This window comes from Puma concolor, chromosome A1 (genome assembly GCF_028749965.1).
Source record: "Puma concolor isolate L17-30 chromosome A1, mPumCon1.1.hap2, whole genome shotgun sequence".
Classification (NCBI taxonomy): Eukaryota; Metazoa; Chordata; class Mammalia; order Carnivora; family Felidae; genus Puma; species Puma concolor.
In genome coordinates this window covers 36,469,351-36,491,949 of record NC_141667.1, presented here as the reverse complement: position 1 = coordinate 36,491,949, position 22,599 = coordinate 36,469,351, and the positions used below count along the sequence as shown (strand labels likewise).

Sequence of the window (22,599 nt, the reverse complement as noted above, 5' to 3'; positions counted from 1 at the left end):
ACTCTGGAAGAAAGTGATGCTTGTGTGTGATACTGCACTTGAAAAGGGCTCCTTGATACATTGTGATACTAGATTCCAGGGTGTCAGAAGACAAGGAATGGAACATACCCGTTAGGTTGAGTCACAGTGACTCCAAAAAGCAGCAGTATCAGCAAAGGGATCAGAATGGTATGATCCATAAGGTACTTTGTGGTGGTATATTGATCATTGGGCCCCTGAAATGAACAAAGAACTGAATAAACCCTGGACTTAGTGAGTGGAGGCCTTACCTAAGTCACCAAAATTTGTAATATTTCTTCACCCAATTTCCAGACATGGGTTAGTTCAAATATCTAGTGGTCCTCTGACCCAGAGAGGGATAGAAAATTTTGAGTTTGAACTCTGTTATAATATTCTAAGTGTATACTTTGATTCTCCTTTTTAATGCTTTCCCAAAGGGATCTGTGTCTATTTACCAGAATAACTATGTCTTTGGAAAAGACAGTGATCAATGACAACTATATATAAATTATATAATTTATCATAAGGAATTAGCTCATATGATTATGGATGCTGAGGCTGAGATCTAGAAAAGCCAGGGGTGGGGTGCCTGGGTGGCTCAGTCAGTTGAGCATCAGACTTCGACTCAGGTCATGATCTCACAGTTTGTGGATTCGAGCCCCGTGTCGGGCTCTGCACTGACTGCTCAGAACCTTCATCCTGCCTCAGATTCTGTCTCCCTCTCTCTCTCTGCCCCTCCCTCGATCACACTCTGTCTCTCTCTCTTTCAAAAATAAATAAATATTATAAATTTTTTTTAGAAAAACCAGTGGTATAGCTCTAGTCTGAGTCCAAAGACCTAAGAACCAGAAGAATCAGTGGTTTAAGTTCTGGTCTGTATCTGAGCTATCATTTGTCCTTGTGTAAGTTCCAGTCTGAGGGCAGGAGAAGACTGATGTCTCAGCTCATCAAGTTAGTGAAAATTCTCTCCCTTCTTCCATTTTTTGTGTTTAATTCAGGCCTTTAATGGCTTGGTTGATGCCCAGTTCCATTGGGAAGGGCGATCTACTTTACTTAATCTATCCATTCAAATGCTAGTCTCATCTGGAAATACTTCCACAGACACAGCCAGAAATAATGTTTAACTAAATATCTGTGGCTCCGTCAAGCTGACACATAAAATTAACCATCACCAGCAGACTGGGAGGACTGGTAGAAATCATTGTACAGATATTCCAAGTCTCGTAAGAAGCACCTTCACCAGGGCAGATACTGGCATTCTTTCAAGAGACTGTGCATAGCAGGTGTTGAGGAATAGGAGCCAGATCAGAAGTGGAAAAACATAAAGATACATGTCACATGGCAACTGTGGCTGACAGTCTGGGTTGAGGGTGAGGCATCCTTTGGAGAACTTGAAAGGATAGTTGGAGGGTACACTATAAATGGAATTAAGGCATTGCATGAGTGGATGGGCACTAGATGAGGAGCCTGTGGTTGGGAGATTAACATGATTTAATACTAATATGGTTTAGTGGTGTCTGGGTGGCTCAGTTGGTTATGTGTCTTACTTTGGCTCAGGTCATGATCTCATGGCTCGTGAGTTCGAGCCCTGCATCAGGCTCTGTGCTGACAGCTTGGAGCCTGGAAGCTGCTTTGGATTCTGTGTCTCTCCCTCTCTCTCTGCCTGTTCCCCGCTCACATTCTGTCTCTCTGCCTCTCAAAAATAATAAATAAACATTTAAAAATTTAATATTAATATGATTTAATCTGTACCATAGGAAATGCCTGATGATATGTGGTTTATACAAAAGAAGGAGCATTTATACTATAAAGTGCTATATTGCTGTATGTTATAATAGTTACTATATATGCTCACTTCTGTCTTACCTTTAACATGCTTCTAATCCTTTGTAATGTCCATTCCTAACTGCCTTGCACACCCATTAGCTAGTCTTCTTTTTGAGAGGTGGGAAAACTTAAAGAATATATTTTAGGTTCCTACTAGCATATTTAAAACTACTCAATTTACAACATTCAAAAAATATTAGCTGATTTATTTCAGGAAGGATTTAAGGTAATTTATCTGTGGAACCCACAAGATTAAAAAGAAATAAGCGAAGAAGTTACAGTTAAAAAAGAAAACACATTGGGGCGCCTGGGTGGCGCAGTCGGTTAAGCATCCGACTTCAGCCAGGTCACGATCTCGTGGTCCGTGAGTTCGAGCCCCGCGTCGGGCTCTGGGTTGGTGGCTCGGAGCCTGGAGCCTGTTTCCGATTCTGTGTCTCCCTCTCTCTCTGCCCCTCCCCCATTCATGCTCTGTCTCTCTCTGTCCCCAAAATAAATAAACGCGTTGAAAAAAAAATTTTTTTTAAAGAAAACACAGGTAAGAAAATTAAATTAAAATTTGGATAAAGATTTATCCAAAATGTCTTGTATAGTCCATAGGGGTATGTCATATATTTGATTTTATGCTTCATTGTAGCAAAGATAAAACTGGAATCTTGATCCGTTATATGCATCAACATCCATAAAATAAAAACTAATTTCCCTGAGTACCTATGGTTAATCCTTCTACTGAAACCTGAGGGAAATTTCTTTCATAAAATGAGACAATGTAATATAGTGAGCATAAACCATATTGTAAATATGATGATGAGATTCTTAGAGATGTTTATTCTAAGTTGAAATGTAAGTGGAGAGGTAATAGGAAAGCCAAGATTAGTAAATTCTAATCTTTGAGGGACCAAACAATCTACCACATGTGATTCAACTCCTTGTAGGTCTGGCTCCCTCCCAGAATAACATTTAGAACATCTAGAGCAATCAGACAATCTTTAGGAATATCATCTCTTATAATCATGTCTATTAGATGTCATCAACAAAAGTTTCAGGTTATATTTCCCTGCAGTGCCCCAAAGAGGTGAGGTGATTGTTAAGTTGACTCCAGTAAAAGAACAACAGTATCGTCAACAATGTCAGTGTTGTCTGAGTTATGAAAATTGCAGAATTATATCAGGCAGAATGCTAAGATGGCCCTAAGATCCTGCCGACAGTCACGTCCGGTATAATTTCCTCCACTTGGTTGTGGGCAGTACACATGAATATGATGGCTATCATTTCTGGGATTAGATTATGTAACATGTCAGGGAAAGGTGAAGGGATTTGCAGGTATAATTAAGTCTGTAATCAGGTGATGTTAACATAATCAAAAGGAAGATAATCCTGGGTGGGCCTCACCTAATCAGGAAAGCTATTTTATTTATTTATTTATTTATTTATTTATTTATTTATTTATTTATTTTTTGAGAGAGAGACAGAGCATGAGTGGGGGAGGGGCAGAAAGAGGGAGACAGGATCCATAGCAGGCTCCAGACTCTGGGCTGTCAGCACAGAGCCTGAGGTGGGGCTCGAACTCACGAACCACGAGATCATGACCTGAGTGGAAGTCGGATGCTCAACCAACTGAGCCACCCAGGTGCCCCCAGGAAAGCTCTTTTTAAAAGACTCAAAGGAGTAGCCACAGGCAAGGAGCTGCTCTTCTTGGTGTACCAAAAATACATTTAAAAGATGCGTGCCATGAGCATATATAGCAATAACCATATGAATATTTTGAAGGATTCCTACAGAAAAAATAGCCAGGAAGAAGGAAGATAATTAAGGAGTTGTTCTCCTAAATATCCCAGGGTTGTTTTTTAAAAGGCAGGGCTGTGGGAGAGAACAACTCGGGGTCCAGAAATACAGCAGTAGCTGCCCATTGCAAAGCCAGACCTACTCAGGCAGACTGCTTAGTAAATGTGGATCAGAATGAGATTTTTATTCATAATGGTTAATTAGAAGCTAATTAAGAGGATCTATTGAGCCTAGAACTCCCTATAGTCTTTGTCTAACCTCCTGCCTGCTCCTCGGGAGGATGCAGCTTTGCCCTGTGGACAGCGGTCAGATGTCAGCTATGGACAGCAGTCACGTGTTAATGGGCTGGATACATTGGTGAGTAATGCTTCACGTAATAAGGAAAGTGCCCAGAGTGTGTACAGACACAAAACAAACCCTCTGGTTGCGGGGAGTCTTGAAGTGTGATGGTGAACAGTTGCTCTTGCCACAATAAAAACCTTCTGTGGGACCCTGCCACGGCCCCCTTGAGCTGGCCAGGCTGCCTGTGGCTTTGGGGCTTACTCCACTCTGACAGCTAATATAAACATGCTAATGCAGCTATGGCAAGAAAGAAAGTTCAGAAGAGAAGCCTGTGATAAAGGTGATCAAGCCCAAAAGAAGGAAAAAAGAAGTAAAGGCAGGGGGAAAGACACATTTTTCTTTCAGCCTTTTAAATGCAACAATCCACTTAACAAGAGGGAATTAGAATGTTGGGACCATGTAGTTTCTGTGAAAATTCATCATTTTAATGATGAATTGGACTCAGGCTTCAGTTGTGTGAAAATTGTTTTCACCAAGCTGTGTGTGGATTATGTTTTTTTTTTTTTTTTTTTAATTTCTTTTTGGGACAGAGAGAGACAGAGCATGAAAGGGGGAGGGGCAGAGAGAGAGGGAGACACAGAATCGGAAACAGGGTCCAGGCTCTGAGCCATCAGCCCAGAGCCCAACGCGGGGCTCGAACTCACGGACCGCGAGATCGTGACCTGGCTGAAGTCGGACGCTTAACCGACTGCGCCACCCAGGCGCCCCTGGATTATGTTTTAATACTTGTAAGCAATAATTATCATTAGCATGAAAAGGATTGATTGAATCTCTAAGAGCTAATACCTTTTACTGTGTCAAAGATTTTTACATTAATTACTTATTTTTTTTCCATAAAAATCCCAGGAGGTAAATAGGGCTACCATCATTATTTTTACTTGAAAGACAGAAAAACCAGACTGCTGTGGTTAAGGAACTCAGCTGAGGTGGTTTGGGGAAGCTGGTATGAAAGAAGCCAGGTTTGCTCCCAAGACAATCCTTTCTGTCACAAGACTATTTTCTTGCTTAAAAGAGAATAAAGCATGTTTATTATGGCAAGAGAAAGCCATTTTGCAAGAATATTACTAATTTCATTTCTAACTATAATGATATTCCTGCGGTGTTGGAGATAAAGCGGTATAGTTTTTTCAGGAAAAATAGAAAAAAAAATGACAGGCCAGGGACAATCACTCTGTAATTAATAGTCACAAGTTTCAGACTTACTCTCCACCTCTTTCTAAGCAATTAACTCCCCAGGGTGCTGTGTTTTGGTCAAGTAGCATCAGATGGCCTCTTTAGGGGCACCTGGGTGGCTTAGTTGTTTAAGCATCCGACTCTTGGTTTCTGTTCAGGTCATGATCTCAGGTTCGTGGGATCGAGCTCTGTGTTGGGCTCTGAGCTGATAGCACAGAGCCTGCTTGGGATTTTCTCAGTCTCTCTCTCTCTCTCTCTCTCTCTCTCTCTCTGCCCCTCTCCCACTCATTTTTCCTCTTTCTCAAAATAAATAAACTTTAAAATTAAGTAGCCTCTTTAATATACAGGGCTTATTTGACAAAATGAATGACAATACAGGGAAATACACAGAATCAAGAACAGTGTAGTTGATCTCAATATTTGTAGAGTTTTGCTATTTACTTTTTACTATTTACAGATGAGCCCCAAGATTTAAGATGCAGAATTTGTCATGTCATCAGGCATGTCTTTCTGTCACCTGCACCTTTAACTTGGTAAAGCAGAAATTGTGTAGAAAGCTATATAGCCCATTGACTTTTTCTGATATAAAATCACCTTTAAGTATCTTAGGACTGTTATTATAATGGTCAGCTTTATAGCACTGCAAATGTCTCAAGGCACTGAGTAATACAAATGCCAGATAAGCCAGCCTTGTCTCTATCACAGAGAAACAGAAACAACATGTTAAATTTCATGTAAGTTATTTTGTGCTTTATTAGTATGTAGTTTTAAAACTTCACCATGTGTATTCTTTTTGGGTCACCAAAGACGTGTGTGTGTGTGTGTGTGTGTGTGTGTGTGTGTGCGCGCGCGCGCGCGCGCGCGCGCGCGTGCCTGCAAATCCCGAGGGCCATTTCTTTGTTCTCAATTTCTTTACTGATTCTGTAGCTTTTTAAAAAATATATTTTATAAATATTTAATTTTGAGAGAGAGAGAGCGAGCACGTCCAAGCGGGCGAGGGGCAGAGAGAGAGGGAGACAGAGAATCCCAAGCAGGCTCCGTTGCTGTCAGTGCAGAACCTGTGATCCAGGGCTCAGATCATGACGTGAGCCAAAATCAAGAGTTGGATGCTCAACCCACTGACCCAGCCAGGTGCCCATGATACCATAGCTTTTGAAATTGATGACTTTCTTAAACTATCTTACTCCTTTGGCTTCTGTGACATAATGTGCTGTCTTCCTGCTTCCCCGATTAATCCTCCTTTGTTTCCTTTTCCTGGCTCCTCTGTAACCACTGATACTTCCCAGCTTCGGTTTTTGGATCTTAGTCTTCTTTCATATGTAATCACTTTGCAACTATGTTGAGGACTTTCAAATCTGCATTTCCGGAACTTTTTCTTCTAATCACTGGCTTTCTCTCTATACCTTCTAATACATTTTTTAAAAATTTTTTTTAACATCTATTCATTTTGGGGAGACAGTGTGAGTGGGGGAGGGGCACTAATATTTTTAAATGGGTTCTCTGGTGTTAACAGCAAACCCAACACGTTCAAAGGTGAACTCATAATCTTCTCCACCACACTTTTGTCAATTCTTCCTTGGGACTGAAGGCAAGAAGTTATCTTTAATTCATACCTTCCTTTGATATATGTAATTAGTAAATAGTGAAAGCAAACCCACATTTTGGGGGATTTTTTTTTAAGTTTATTTTATTTATTTTGGGAGAGAGAGAGAATCCCAAGCAGGATCCGTGCTATCAGCACAGAGCTGGATGCGGGCTTAAACTCAAGAACTGCAAGATCATGACCTGAGCCCAAATCAAGAGTCAGAAGCTTAACCGACTGAGCCACCCAGGTGCCCCAGGGAATTTTTAACCCAATTTTGCTTCCACCTACATGCATTGCTACAATAGAGTTATTTAGAGGGATTCCTGCTTGCAAAACCAATGCCAGCTGGACTTGACCCACCACTTTAATAAGGTCTCTTTTACTCTGAAACCTGCAATAAGATCTTATTTCCAATCAAAGTCAGGGGAGGCTACTGCAGGTGGATTTAAGGCATGGACTACCTGAGCCTACCCTACCTGTCCTGTTTCTTTTTACTCTCGTATATACACCTTTCCCTTTCATCAGGGAAGACTTGTTTTTATTTCTTCAGTGAGCACAGCACTCTCATTCTGCACTCTGTGCCATTATTGTGTTGGTTGACTTGCCCGGTATCCTGTCTCATCCTCTTCATCTCTGTGTGTCCCCCAGTCTTCCAAGTTCCAGATCCCGTCCCACTTCCTCACGACAGGAGACCTCCACAGATAGGATCTTCTCTGAAGTTGTTTAAAATATGACGTAGAAGGTGTCTTCCCAGGATACCACCGAATCATGTTACTTAATTTATTTTAGATTGAGAATCTCCTGAGGCAGGAGACGTGGTTAATAAGCAGTGTGTCAATCCTGGCTCCCAGATTAATGCATACAAAATAGGGGGTCCATAGTTAATTGCTCATTGAAAAATCGGTGTTTTCAGATTTTTCAGTCCTTCATATTATGTCAATTTCCCATCTGGTCATTTGAAAAAATAAAGTGGCACCTCACAGCTTTCAGGATAAATGCAACTATGTTCTCTTGTCTAGTTAGGAATATAGCTTTCCAGTTCAACATTGGGAAAAGAGAATAAACATTGAACTTTTGATTTTTTTTTAATTAATGGAAATAATTTCATGAGTCTGGCCCTAAGTTTATCCTAATTTATTAACAGGAAACACCTGAGAAATAATTGCTTTTTGGCTTACGGAATCCTGCTTTATTATTTTTTTAGGCTTTTCCATTTAAATACAGATATAGCTTTAATAAATATTATAATCACTTATGTTTAGAAAATATAGCACTTTTTGTTTCTATGGCTGGCTGAAATTCTTTAATTTAAGGTGATTTTAATTTGGAAATTCAAGATGTTGTGAATTAAATTCTACTGTACTTAGAGGAGAAGGAAAATATTTGAAGTGCTACTCTGGCATTCTGTAAGCTCTGGAAAAAATGCCCAGTATAACCTTAATATATTTTCATTAAACTGAAACTTATGGATGTACAGAAGTAAATTTTTACTTTGCAGCTGTAGCCGAGTAGTTTATTGTGTTCTTCCAGATTTTTCCCACTAAAATTCTGTTATTTAAAGTTTTAGATTTTTCAGAAATGTCTCACATTCAGTAGCGTATCTTTCACACATCAAAATGAGTTCAAATTGATATCTTTGTTTCATTCTTACTAATTCAACATAGGAGTAGAGATTCTAGCTGCCAACTGGTATGGGTTTTGGGTGGGACTGGTAAGATTTGGGGAAGGTGAAGGAAAAAACAAAGTAAGCCAGATGTCATGGAAGCAACTCTTAGATCTCTCATAAAGCAGGAGGGCCCTCCTACTAGAATCTAGAGCTAAATAAGAGTGAGTGTGACACATTATCTGTGGGCTGTGACTTTACATTATTAGATCAAGTGGAAAAATGGCATTTTGGGTGGCACTTTAGTGCACCTCTTGGGATTTCCACTTTGCACTTGGCAAGAACACATTCTAGACATACCTCATTTTTATGTTTGTTTGTTTCTTTTTTTCACAAGATTTGGTGGTGAGACACTCAATGAGAAGAGGGATAAAGAAATCTGAACCTCCCTTTATAAAAGTAGCTTGATAGGTCCGAGGTAGGGGAACCCTCTATTAGAGAACTAATTGCTAATTATACTAAGTGCACAAATACATGCTACCTGAAAAAAGCTGAAAGCATTAAGGATATAAATCAAGTCAATTTTGAGAACATTATTTTCAATTCTAGTTTCCTGTCTTCCTTCTCAGAAATACAGTTATCAACTTGGTGTGCGAACTTTTTCAGTTAATTTATGTGCATATGTTTGCTGTTACAAAAATAAATAATATTGCCTGATAATATTTCTAGCAATTTTATTGAGATATAATTCACCTGTCATACAATTCACTCATTTAAAGTGTACAATTCAATGGTCGTGTATATTGGCAGAGTTGTGTGTCTATCACCACAACCAATATTAGAACATTACTCCAAAAAGAAATCCCGTTCCCATTAGCTATTATTTTGCAAATCCTCAACCCCACCAACATCTCCCTGAGTACTAGGCAACTACTAATCTACTCTCTGTCTTTATAGATTTTCCTATTCTGAATATTTCATATAAATAGAACTGTACAATATGAAATCCTTTGTGATTGCCTTCTTTCATTTAGCATAGTTTTCAAGGTTCCTTCATGTTGTAGCATGCATCAGTACTTTATTGTGTTTTATTACTGACTACTATTCATTTTATGAATATACATTTTACTTATCCATTAATCAGTTGACAGACGTGCAGTGAGTTGTTCCTTCCTTTTGCCTATTATGAATAATGCTGTTATGAACAGTCACGTACAAGTTTTTGTGTGGACAAATGTTTTCTTTTCCCTTGCCTGTACACCCAGGAGCGGAATTGCTGGGTCATAATGGTAACTCTGTGTTTAATCTTTTGAGGGATGACCAGACTATTTTCCAGAGTGGATGCACCTTGAATCACTATGCTGCATACCTGAAACTAATGTAGCATTGTATGTCAACTATACCTCAATAAATAGAAACTAAAATACAGAAGAGGGAGTATGCTTGGCATGTTACTATAATAAGAAGTATAAAACCAAAGCAAAAACAAAAACAAGCGCAAAGTGGATGCACCATTTTATATTCCACATGCTCACCAATACTTCTTATTATCATAAGTGCATTCTTAAAATACAATATCACAGTTTCTGGTTGTTTTATAATTTTCCTTTTTTACTTAGTATATATTCATATGTTTAACAGCTGTAAGTGCCTCCATACTATAAATATGCAATAATATCTTCAGTCATCGTTATTTCTAGAGACATTCAGTTTGCTTCCAATTTTTCACTGTTAAAAATGATAGCACCTATACAGTGAACATCCTTGTACAAGAGGGTTTTTTTTACAGGTATATGTAGAATAGAATAGAAAACTAGAAGTTACATTACTAGCATATATATATATATATGTGTATATATATATATATATATATATTATATGAGCATTAATAGAGCATGCAAATAAACTTTAAAGTGTGTGCCAAAATAGTCAAAATATATTGTCAAAGTGGCTATTTAAAATATAGCTGTGCTTGGGGCGCCTGGGTGGCGCAGTCGGTTAAGCATCCGACTTCAGCCAGGTCACGATCTCGCGGTCCGTGAGTTCAAGCCCCGCGTCAGGCTCTGGGCTGATGGCTCAGAGCCTGGAGCCTGTTTCCGATTCTGTGTGTCTCTCTCTCTCTCTGCCCCTCCCCCGTTCATGCTCTGTCTCTCTCTGTCCCAAAAATAAATAAACGTTGAAAAAAAAATAAAAAAATATATATATAGCTGTGCTAGCAGTGAAAGTATCTGTTCACCACAGCCTTACCAATGTATCACTTTATTAAGCTATTTATATTTTTATAAATCTAATTTATCTTGTTATCTCAATTTCCATTTCCCAGATTACCAGCTATTAAACATCATTCATGGGACGCCTGGGTGGCTCAGTCAGTTGAATGTCTGCTTCTTGATTTTGGCTCAGGTCATTATGTCACATTTCATGAGACTGAGCCCCGGATCAGGTTCTGTGCTGAGAGTGCAGAGCCGGCTTGGGATTCTCTCTCCCTCTCTCCTACCCTTCCCCTGCTTGTGTTCGTTCTCTCTCTCTCTCTCTCTCTTTCTCAAAATAAATAAACATTCAAAAACCATCATTTATGATTATTGGGCATTTGTTTTATGATCATTGACAGTTCTTTTTCTGTTTCTTACTGATACATAGGTATTAAAATGTTTGTATATCAATCCTCTGTCAGTGATATGTTAGTTTGTTACCATTCTTTTAATAATTTAGAAATAAACTTTAAATTTAAACATAACCAAATGTATCAACTTTTCTGTACTATTTTTTTCACCTAAGATGATTATTCCTCTCATAAATTTATAAATGCAAATTCCTCTGCTTTCTTCAATGCTTTTAGTTTTATGACCAATTACTTAAATCATCTGAGATTAATTTTACTAAAAGGTATGAAGTAGGGATCTAACCTTATTTAAGGATAGACTATTCAACACAATTTTAAAAACTGTCTTGAGCAATGATGGTATGCCAGGTATATTTCTAGATAGTAGCGCTCCAATCAAAAATATGGCCAGCTTGCTCCTGATAGGAGCATCCTAACCAATTTTTTCAGTGACATTTACTAAATAGATTATTCTTTCTCCACTAATTTGAAAAATCACATTTTTCACATTTTAAATACCACACACACACACACACACACACACACACACATCTGGCAGCCATGGGAACAAACCACTCATATCTGCTGCAGAGCATAGTTGATTGACAGTCCATATGCCAACCCTCAGGATCTACCCTATTCCCCTGGGCAACTCCCAGTCAATCCCAATCAGTGACCAAGCACAACAGTGACACTAATGCAAGCTCATTTCTATGAGTCATGGGACTTCTCCAATGGGCAACTTTGGCTCAATAGGCTCCCAATTGCCCTGCCTGAAAGTTCACTAGAACATGTATTAGAATACTACTGCCATAGGGGCTCCTGGGTGGCTCAGTCGGTTGAGCGGCCAACTTCGGCTCAGGTCATGATCTCACGGTCCGTGAGTTCAAGCCCCGCGTTGGGCTCTGTGCTGACAGCTCAGAGCCTGGAGCCTGTTTCGGATTCTGTGTCTCCCTCTCTCTGACCCTCCCCCGTTCATGCTGTCTCTCTCTGTCTCAAAAATAAATAAACGTTAAAAAAAAATTAAAAAAAAAAAAAAAGAATACTACTGCCATTGAAAGAGTATACCCAGCTAAAATGTCCTTCATCGTTTCCTCTCACAGACCCACACTGCTTTAAAAAGGCTTTCTCTGCCTACAGCTGCTTCTTCCATTTTATTCTTCACCTGTTCCCTCCAATAATTCTCTTGCATGTCTAGTCCCTTCTTGGTGTCTGCTTTTCAGAAGACCTCAGTTTACACAGACTGAACAGCTAACAGCTCTGCTGTGGCCAGTATTTGGTGCCAGGGCAAGTATCATGACAGAGTAGCTGAGGAATCCACTGCTTGTAGAGATGCACAATAGAACTCAGAGCAGTGGGGTGGAAGTTCAAGACAATTAATACGTGCCTCTCCCTGCCTCTAGTATCCCAAACATTCGCTTTCTATTAAGTGAGAAGTTTCTTATTATTCTGGCAATATCAATATTGTCTAATGCTATATAGAGTTATCATCTTGAAGCACCCCTTCATGCTGTGATGGTTGAGTGATATCTTTTTTTTTATTAAACAATATGTTTTTACTAAGCAATTAATGGATCAAAAGAGAAGTCAAGAGGAAAAAAAAATCCTTTGAGACAAATGAAAATGGAAATACAACATACCAGAAATTTTGGATGCAGAAAAAGCAGTTCAAGGAGGGAAGTTCACAGCAAGAAATGCCACATCATGAAACAAAATCTCAAATCACCTCAAGAACCGTGAAGACTACCTCTCTCTACTGTCCTCCACTCTTGTTCCAACCATGACATCAGACTGCATATAAAGAGTTGATAACCCATTGTACTCAGGTTCTTGTAGTTCCCCAGTACCATATCTCTGTGTAAGTTTCTCTAAGAGGGGTCCAGAAAAGTCCACTCATCCAAGGTGAAGTCCACAATCACCAAAGGTCATTGAATGATGGCCAGCAAAATGCCTTTGAAACACAGTGATTGAACGTTCAAATTATAATCCAAATTAACTATTTTTATCACTTCTTTCAACCCATTTGTTCACAAAGTCTCAGTAATATTATCTCTTAAATATTTCTTGAATCTCTCCCTCAGTGGGAACCACCTTAAAACTAACATTTTTCCTTTGCCTTGACTATGAAAAAATTCCCAAAGGGGTATTCTTGCCTTCATTCTGTGCCCCTTTAATCCTTCCTCCTCTTCTCTGACAATCTTCTCTTAAAAATAACAAATCTGTGTTTACATTTTTCCTCAGTGGCATTCTACCTATGTCAGAAAGCCCAAATTCCACTGAAAGGTCCTTCATCATGTGACCCATGCCCTGCTCCCCGGCCTCTTTGTAGAGGCTATTCTCACACTGAATGTTCTAGCTCACTAAATTATTTCTATTTCCCCAACCACAACATGCTGTTTCGGTCTCGCTGTTTTGCACATGAAATTATCTTAACCTGAAATGCTACCTCCTCATGCTGTCTTCAAATGTCCTATAGTGATTTAGTCTTCAAAATGGATATATGCATTATACTACATCAAGAAAGGATGAACAGTGCATATGACAAATTAAACCCTATACAATAGTGGTTTCTACTTTAATTAACTCCGTGAATTACTTGGCTTTCTTGGCATTTGTAATTCAAAATTACACCAATATAAATTCTAAGTATATCCCCACTCTGTCTTCTCCATCACATCTCTAAGTTTCTATATGAAACAATACCATTAAATAAATACATAAGAGGAACTGTGGCTTAGTAATGGAAAAACCTGTGTTTAAATTTTTTTAACGTTTACTTATTTTTTCAGAGACAGAGAGAACATAAGCAGGGGAGGAGCAGAGAGAGAGGGAGTCACAGATTCCAAAGCAGGCTCCAGGCTCTGAACTGTCAGCACAGAGCCTGACGTGAGGCTCAAACTCACAAACTGTGAGATCATGACCTGAGCCGAAGTTGGACACTTAACAGACCGAGCCAACTAGGCACCCCTGAAAAACCTGTGTTTAAGTGCCAGTTTTTATACTAATTCTATGATTCTAAAGCTTTCCAATCAAAAGTAAGTTAATATTGGCACTTCATCCATTGGGTTAGGGAAATATTAAATGAGACAATGCATATACAGTTTATAGTGCTTTGTACAAGGTAGGAACCCTATAATATTAGTCCCATCAAGACAGGCCACTTTTTTATTTTATTTCTACCCCAGTCTTTGCATGAGAACTTTGTACTGCCTCAGCTACACCCTAAATATCAGCTCTTGCTACTCTAGTTTTCGTCTTCAAACTAGCAAATTTCTGGCATCTCCTAGAAATTTATGAAGAAGCAGATTCTTAGGCACCCCCAGTATGGCTGAATCAAAATCTGCACTTCAGGATCTCTAGATGATTTGTATGCACAGTAAATTTTGAGAAACACTAAAGTCTAAAGCATATTTCTTCTAAACTTTCTATTCTGCATGCATTGCACCTAGTAATGTTCACTACGCTGAACTGTCCACCCACCACATGCTGTCCTGATAAGCATTATCATACAGTTGTGTAATACGTTTAAATATAACAAAATATGACCATCATATACATATATATGTATATATATATCAGATATTATATATAAATTGCAGGAATGCTGAAACTATCTGTGATTAACCATCCATTTGCCACATTCATCATCATGTAGGACTTTGGTGCCACTCTGATTTTGCCCTGGTTGCACGTCTTTTGTTCTGGCTTCAGAGACCCCCAGATTTCTGAGATATCTAATAATTTCACTCATTTCAGATTATTCCTAGATCGACAGTGTATATGTCTTTTTAACACAAGTTACTCTCACACATCTTAGGAGTTGTTCTGAAAAATTATGCCCTTAATTACTTTGAGACAAAATTTTCATATAGTCAAATGCATCCTTTTTTTATGTTTATTTTTGAGAGAGAGAGAGAGAGACAGAGTGTGAGCAGGGGAGGGGAAGCGAGGGAGGGGAAGAGAAAGAAGGAAACACAGAATCTACAGCAGCCTCTAGGCTCTGAGCTGTCAGCACAGAGCCCGATGTGGGGCTTGAACTCATGAACCCTGAGATCATGACCTGAGCTGAACTCTGATATTTAACTGGACTGAGCCACCCAGGCACACCTGGGCAAATACATCTTATTTTCAAAATATATGTAAACATAATGAAGTCATTAAAGGTTGCAATAAATGTTTGTAGGAATTACCGCATTATAAACTGTGAATTGTATAAACTGTGAATTATAGATTATAAAACATCATTTTGGATCTAATTGAGCAGAAACTATTCTTTTTTTTTTAATTTTTTTTAACATTTATTTATTTTTGAGACAGAGAGAGAGAGAGCATGAACGGGGGAGGGTCAGAGAGAGAGGGAGACACAGAATCGGAAACAGGCTCCAGGCTCTGAGCCATCAGCCCAGAGCCTGACGCGGGGCTCGAACTCACGGACCGCGAGATCGTGACCTGAGCTGAAGTCGGACGCTCAACCGACTGAGCCACCCAGGCGCCCCAGCAGAAACTATTCTTAATCCAGATATAGTTTACAATTATAGTTTACCTCGCATTATCTTGAAAAAAGCATAGGATTATTGAATACGAGCTTATAGCTAAGATTTTTTTTAATTTGAAAACATTTATGCACTTTAAAATATTCATTTATTTGCCATGCTTTGAAAAGTGACTCATCCGATCAAAGCCTTAAAGGTCTTAACTACATAGGAGCTCCTGGGTGGTTCAGTCTGTTGGGCATCCGACTTCAGCTCAGGTCATGATCTCACAGTTCATGAGTTAGAGCCCCGCGTCGGGCTCTGTGCTGACAGCTCAGAGCCTGGAGCCTGCTTTGGATTCTGTGTCTCCCTCTCTCTCTGCTCCTCCCTGCTCACATGCTGTCTCTCTCTCAAAAATAAAGATTTTTTAAAAATTAAAAAAATCTTTACTACATAATAAAATTTCTTTTAAATAGAACATCCTTGAAACTATTATAAGCAATATAATTTTTCTAAGTATTGTCATAATGTAAATTCTAATAATTTAGATTAGTTTTCTTCAAATTATGATGACTCGTTAAGGTTTTTGTATGTATGCATTTTAACATTCCACTCATAAGTTAGCATTTGTAAAAGATCTTTTTTCTTGCTCTTTTTCTTTGGCAATACAGATTTTTATAGGGGAAGAGGCAGAAAATATGTTAGGGATTAAGTTGTGCTCATGTATGGTGTGTGTTTCCTCTGATATTTGTGATTAAAGTCGTGTTTTGAGGGGACAGTGTGGGATGAAAGACTGGGAAAAGATGGCTGAAGATGGTCTGTATCTCCTTTTTGAAATCATTTCAAATAGCAGAGTGGCACCTTCCAATGGAGCTGTGGTTTTCTGCAGCACCTGCAGCCCGAGGGTGGACTGTTCTGGGTCAGCCAATTAAGGTGACCGTTCTTTGAAAGACTCAGTAAGGATGTGCTTAAGGCTGTCACTGAGCATTCCACAAGCTTGCTGATTTCTCTGTTTGGCTGTACATCTGTGTTATTTTGTTTTCAGGTCAAGTTGTTCTCTGTAACAAGGTAATGTTTTCTGACTTCTTTGTAACTTGCTGCCTTTATGTTTCTGAGATTGAAGCATAGAAGAAGTGGCTTTGCTCAGTGAGTGGCCCGTTTATGTTGGAAAGAGGTAGGCGATCAGGGAGGCAGGAAGCAGTGAACCAGCTCACTCAAAACAATGCCAAGTGACCTTGAACTCTGATACTTTAGCATGTTGGGGGGTGGGGGGAGGTGGGAATAATGGAGACTTGATCTTGGTCCAACAAGAATGAGAAGAGGATGTTTGTTACAAAACAATAAGCTTTGTTATTCAGATATTCCTCTTTAGGATCTCTTCCATAAACTAGTGGAATCCATTTTCCATTTGCAAACACTCCTCTGTGACCACCTAGAAATAGGCATGCAAACTTTTTTTTAAAAAGAGATATAAGAATATTTTTTTCAAAGAAAGCACTCAATTTGAATAGAAAGTAAAGAATAAACATAATTTTAAATTGTATCAAACATTTTGAAGAGTGTTTAGTTTCCTACAGATATTCTTAAATTAGTGGAATATTTTTATCCTCAGATTGACGTGGCATATATATGTATTTTTTCTCTATTTTAATACTTCCAATATATTTTTAAGTAATGTATGACAGTTGAGATAGTCTTTAATGTGTGAATGCTTCTTTGGCTATGAAAGCCTGGATTCTGATCTTAAAAGCAAAGAAAAACTATATTTTTTTAAAAAGGAAAAATTAAAAAAATTATTTAGAGAAATGATTTATGTCCACCTAAAAAGGTAAGTATTCACTATATGAAAATGTTCAGAATATCCCCCAGGGAAGTAAGTCTACCGATTGCCACTATCACAACGTGCAGACTTACTACAGGGGTTGGAGACAGTGACCCCAAATGTTCCGCACCTGAGATGTGAAACAATGACATGAAGTATGGCTCACATATGTCCCATATTAGTTTCTTATTTCTAGTCAAATGAAATCATCCCCTCTAAATCCAAGACCTGTTCATGATAGAATAGTTTTTGCCAACCTCAGGAGCCTTAGGGTCTACATTTATCCAGATGTTTTGATTTTTCCAACAGATGGTCCTCAAAAATTTATTCCTATTTCAGTTGCTGCTGCCACTTTAAGTGTTTCCTGGAGATCTTTAGCATACCCCTCTTAGAGTTTCATGGCATAACAGCCAGGCATCAGGGACTTTTAGTTGTGCTAGGCACATATTCACAAAAAGTAATGAAATATAGACTGATAAAAGGACCAGAGATATGAACTCTTTTATTTATAAAAGTGTGCTTATACCTCTAAAAAGTTCATGTGCTTAACGTCAGATCACCACTATGCAGGTGAAATGCAATGAATAATTATAATAAATGTATATTGCAAAGTGTTCATTATACATTTATGAACCTTTGGCATTCCAAACAGTGACCTCCTGGTCCATCTCCCCCCAGACTCTTAGTCATTTTCAGCCAGTTTATGGTGGTTATGGTCCATTAATATAATGTTTAACTTAGACTTGTTTGATAAAGGGAGGATGACAGCAGTTTGCTTACAATATAACAGTAGCACTTTTAGCACTTCCCCCAAGTGACAGCTCAGGTCTGTTAAGGACAGAAAGTAATCAAACAATCTGTTCTCAGATTAGTTTTAAGTTTTCTAAGGTTTTGCTAATCCAGGCTATATATAATTATGCACAGGTTTCTAGTTTCCTGAATTGCTCTTTTTTTTTTTTTTTTTTAATTTTTTTAGTGTTCATTTATTTTGAGACAGAGAGAAAGTGTGAGCAGGGGAGGGGTAGAGAGAGATGGAGAGAGAGAGAATCCCAAGCAGGGTCTGCACTGTCAGGGCAGAGCTTGATGTGGGGCTCGATCTCATGAACCGTGAGATCATGCCCTGAGTGGGTCAAGAGTTGGACACCTAACTGACTGAGCCACCCAGGCACCCTGCTCAACGTTTACAATAAGAATTCCAATTATGATGTGAATTTTTTTCCCTGTCAAACTGTAGATATTTTGTACATTTTTGCATGATTGACAAAGAGTTCAATATTGATTTAGAACTAAATATATTTCAGTGTTTTCAGGGATATCAGAAAATGACTTAGGAAAATCTTAACTTGTGAAAATTCTTAGCACATATCAAATCATTTATGATTTTTCTTACTTTTGGCGGTCTTTACAAGTAGAGGGCCAGATTTGTTAATCAATTTATAGTATAAGCAGACTGGAAGTAAAAGAAAGTAAGAGACAGTAATGTAAGATATGCCATTAAGGGCAGAGCTTAAATTACTAAATATCAAAGTGCAGTCCAGACAAGAAATAAATGGGGAAAGACAAATACCGAAAGAAACAAATAGTACAGAAGGAGATATTGATATTTTTATAAAGACTGCACAATACTGTTTGATACAAGGAACAAATAGAAAATTAAAACAAAACTCCCTAAACCTAATTGGGTTATAACTGAGAAGCTTTATAGCTTCCTCAGTTCCTCACTAGCTCTTCTTCTCTACAATTTGCTCATAATTGCAGTCACAATGTGGATACATTTTTACTCTGCTTCTTCTCATACATCCTCTATCACAAGATATTCTCAAGATACACCTGCTGCTAGCTTCTTATGCACTGTTTTGGTTCTGTAACAGAAATTGTTGAACTACAGCCCATAAGCCAATCTACCTGTTTTCATAAATAAAATTTTTTTGGAACATAGCCACACCCACTTGTTTCTAAATTGTCTACGGCTTCTTTTGTAGTACAACAGAAAAGTTGCATGTTTGCTACACAGACAATGCGGCCTGCAATCTAACAGGGTTACTAACTTGCCATTGAAGAAAAAGTTTGCTGCTGCCTCTTACTCTACCTTTTTTCTGCCATGGGATATTAAAGTTCTTTCCACGTCTTTTGCCTATTATAATAATATCCCCGTGAGTATTTATGTACATATCAATTTATCCTTTTCAAATATTTTTCCTAAAGAAACATACCAAGGGTTACTGAATCAAAACATACATGTATTTTTGTTCAATACAAAACTGATTTCCAAAAGTGTTGCACAAGTGGACACAGTCCAAGTTGCCACAAGTCGTGTTTCAGTTTATGAGATCCAATAGCATTTTGCAATACTGAATGTTATTATGTATTTTAATTTTTAACAGTTTTGTTACCATTTATATGAACACTGTATTTTTGATTATGAAAGAAATACAATACTGACAAATTTTTCAAATAAAATTTGACAAGCTGATTCTAAAATTAAGCCAGAAGAGGAAAAAAAAAACAAGATTAGTTTAACTAAAAAGTTTAACTGGGAGATGGATGATGGGAAAGTTTTACCAAATTTTACCAAATGCCATAATATACTATAAAGCCGTGTTTAACAAAATGCAGTGATACTGGCACCAAGTTAAATAGATTGATTAAACACAAGAGTTCCGAAAGACATAGAGCTTCATAATTTCGGTAATTTTGTGTATATTGAATGTAGTATTTAAGATATGTGGGAAAATTATGCACTGTCCTATGAATGGTATTCTAATAACTTAGCCTGTCTATTAAAAAAAGATTAAATTCTTCACTCTATACAACAAATTCTAGAGGATCTACCAGATACAAATTTAAAAAGCTGTAGAAACAGGGATGTCTGGGTGATTCAATCCATTAAGCATCTGACTTTGGCTCAGGTCGTGATCTCATCTCACAGCTTCTGAGTTGGAGCCCCACATTGGTCTCTGTGCTGACAGCTAAGAGCCTGGATGGAGCCTTCTTCAGATTCTGTATCTCTCTGCCCCTACCCCCCTCAAGAATAAACATTAAAAAATTCTTTTTACTTAAAAAGTTGTAGAAACATTTAAAAATAATTATAAGGAAAAATTAACTAAGATTGGTGAAGGACTTAGAAGAAATATACAACTAAGGTCTAAAGAGAGAATGTTCATTCTTCCCACACAATACTGGCAACAAGTATGCATTATCAAAAATATTCTTTCTCCCCACCTTGCAGCCTTAAAATGCCTGGCAAATGACTTTAGAATTAACGTAAGTTTCTTCTTCCCTGTTGACCACTGTATTGTAAAACAACTAGAATAATGTCTGGTGCACAGGAAGCACACATATTTGACAGATGGGTGTAGTATAAAATTTAATCTTTAAATTACTAACATAAAATCATGTTTGGAGGCAGGGTTTCTAAAACCAAACTGCTGTTTGGACACTGCATACATGTCTTCATCAACCCATTTGTTCAGCCATTATGTATGTATATATGCCAGTATGTGTTTATTACATCCTTATTCTAGATAAGCCAATCATGGTTTCTGCTTTCAAGGCACTCACACTGCATTGGGGAAGATAGATAATAACCAGGTAAGTCAGTGAGAAAGAAAAGATGAGGGGTTATAATGCTTTTTGGTAGATAATGGGGAATAGATGGTGGGGATCGTGACTCAGGGGCTACCTTTGGTTGAAAGATGAGCAAAGGCTTCTCTGAGAAAGTAACATGAAGCCAGTGGTGTGTTGGGAGGAGGGACAATTGTGCGCCCAAGGGGACATTGGGCAATGCCTGCAAACAGTCTTAATACAACTTGGGGGAGAGAAGAGGTTTGCTACGGGTATCTGGCAGACAGAGCCCAGGGATAATCCTGAATATCCTACAAAGCACAGGACCTCCTCCCCCATATCAAAAAAATTACCCAGACTAAAATGTTAATTGTATAGAGACTGAGAGATCCTGCATGACGTTAAAATCGATATGGCAAAAATTGATCAACCTTGAGCTGTCTGCTGCAAGAATATTCCAGGCAGAGGAAAATGTCTATAGCAAATATCTAAAAATAGGAACTTGTGTAATGTGTTGGAGAAATGAGAAGAAACCTATCTCGGGAAAGTGGGAGGAGAGGTAGAGAGGGGGTAGGGAGATGGTTCCCGGTAAGGGATTGGATATGTCATGTAGAGTGCAAAGGGAAGACAAGGGAGAGACTTACTCTGTGGTGTATCGTGACCTGCCTTGCATTTTTCAAAGATCACTTTGGATGCTTCTTGGAGGAAAGAAAACTGGGAGAGAGCCAAACGGTTAAGTAAGTGATAAAAAGAAATCATTTAGAGGCAACAGAACATGTTGGTCACTTGTGTGGAATGCAGCTAAAAGTTCAGTCATTTTGTGACACGAACATTTTTTATTTTTTCTTCGCAGTATCCAGGGCTATCATCACACACTGACTTGAGTCTAGCACTGAACACTGTGCTAAAAGTTGTGCGTACATCATGGAACAGAACCTTTTTAACAACCTGCAAGGAACGTACTACTATCTCAATTAACAAAAGAGAAGACTGAGGTCAAAAGAATTTGAGTAATTTATCTGTCATCACCCAGATAATAAATAGTAGAGCTGATTCAAACTCCTGTCTTACATTTCTTCATTCCTTGTTCTTAAACACTATACACGATCTTCTAAGGGAGTTAAGCATAGGCAAGAAATCCCAGACTTTTAAAAAATATATATTTATTTACTTATTTTGAGAGGGAGAGAGAGAGAGAGAGAGAGAGAGAGAGAATGAGCACTGGGGAGGGGCAGAGACGGGGAGAGGGAGAATCCCAAGCAGTCTTCACATTGTCAGTGCAGAGCCCAATGTGGGGCTCAAACTCACAAACTGTGAGATCATGACCTGACCTGAAATCAAGAGTTGGACGCTTAACTGACTGAGCCATCCCCGATCTCCTCTCAGACTTTTTAAAATGGCAGTTTGCTCTCAACCAAATGAGACAAAATGCATGGTTTAGCATTTTTGTTCTTCAATCAATCATACAGGCAATGAAAAACCTCTGCATTTCATGATTATCATTGGGTCTTCAAGGTTCCCAGAAGTTATCTTTATTCTATATCTTTAGTAGTATAGGTATTGCTTTCAAGTAGCTATTACTTTTAATGGATACATCTTTGACCATTTTGTCTCTCCTGGGTCCCACTTTATCCCTTCTATTGTTCTCTGGGTTCTCATGCTCTGTTCTATTCTCATATTGGGTTCTCATAAGATAATCTTTATCCTTTTCCTCCCCACCCCCAAATCCATGATGTTACCTCTCAGTCAGCCATGCATTCAAGCAGGCACAGCTTGTTGGAACAGCCTGCCCTTTGTGAGCACAAAATAGAACTGGATCCTGGCAAT

At 38.4% G+C, this 22,599-nt stretch overlaps 1 long non-coding RNA gene across 5 annotated transcripts in view; it reads left to right on the top strand.

Annotated features, from left to right (window-relative positions):
* The window catches only part of LOC147584106 (uncharacterized), a 79,572-nt gene extending 57,747 nt beyond the window's left edge, over positions 1 to 21,825 (top strand). For all 5 annotated transcript variants that reach the window (XR_015241137.1, XR_015241136.1, XR_015241135.1 and 2 more), the window contains 2 exons: positions 20,762 to 20,799; positions 21,626 to 21,825. This is a non-coding gene — a long non-coding RNA (uncharacterized LOC147584106). The remainder of the gene's footprint in view (positions 1 to 20,761; positions 20,800 to 21,625) is intronic.
* Positions 21,826 to 22,599: the final 774 nt, after the last annotated feature.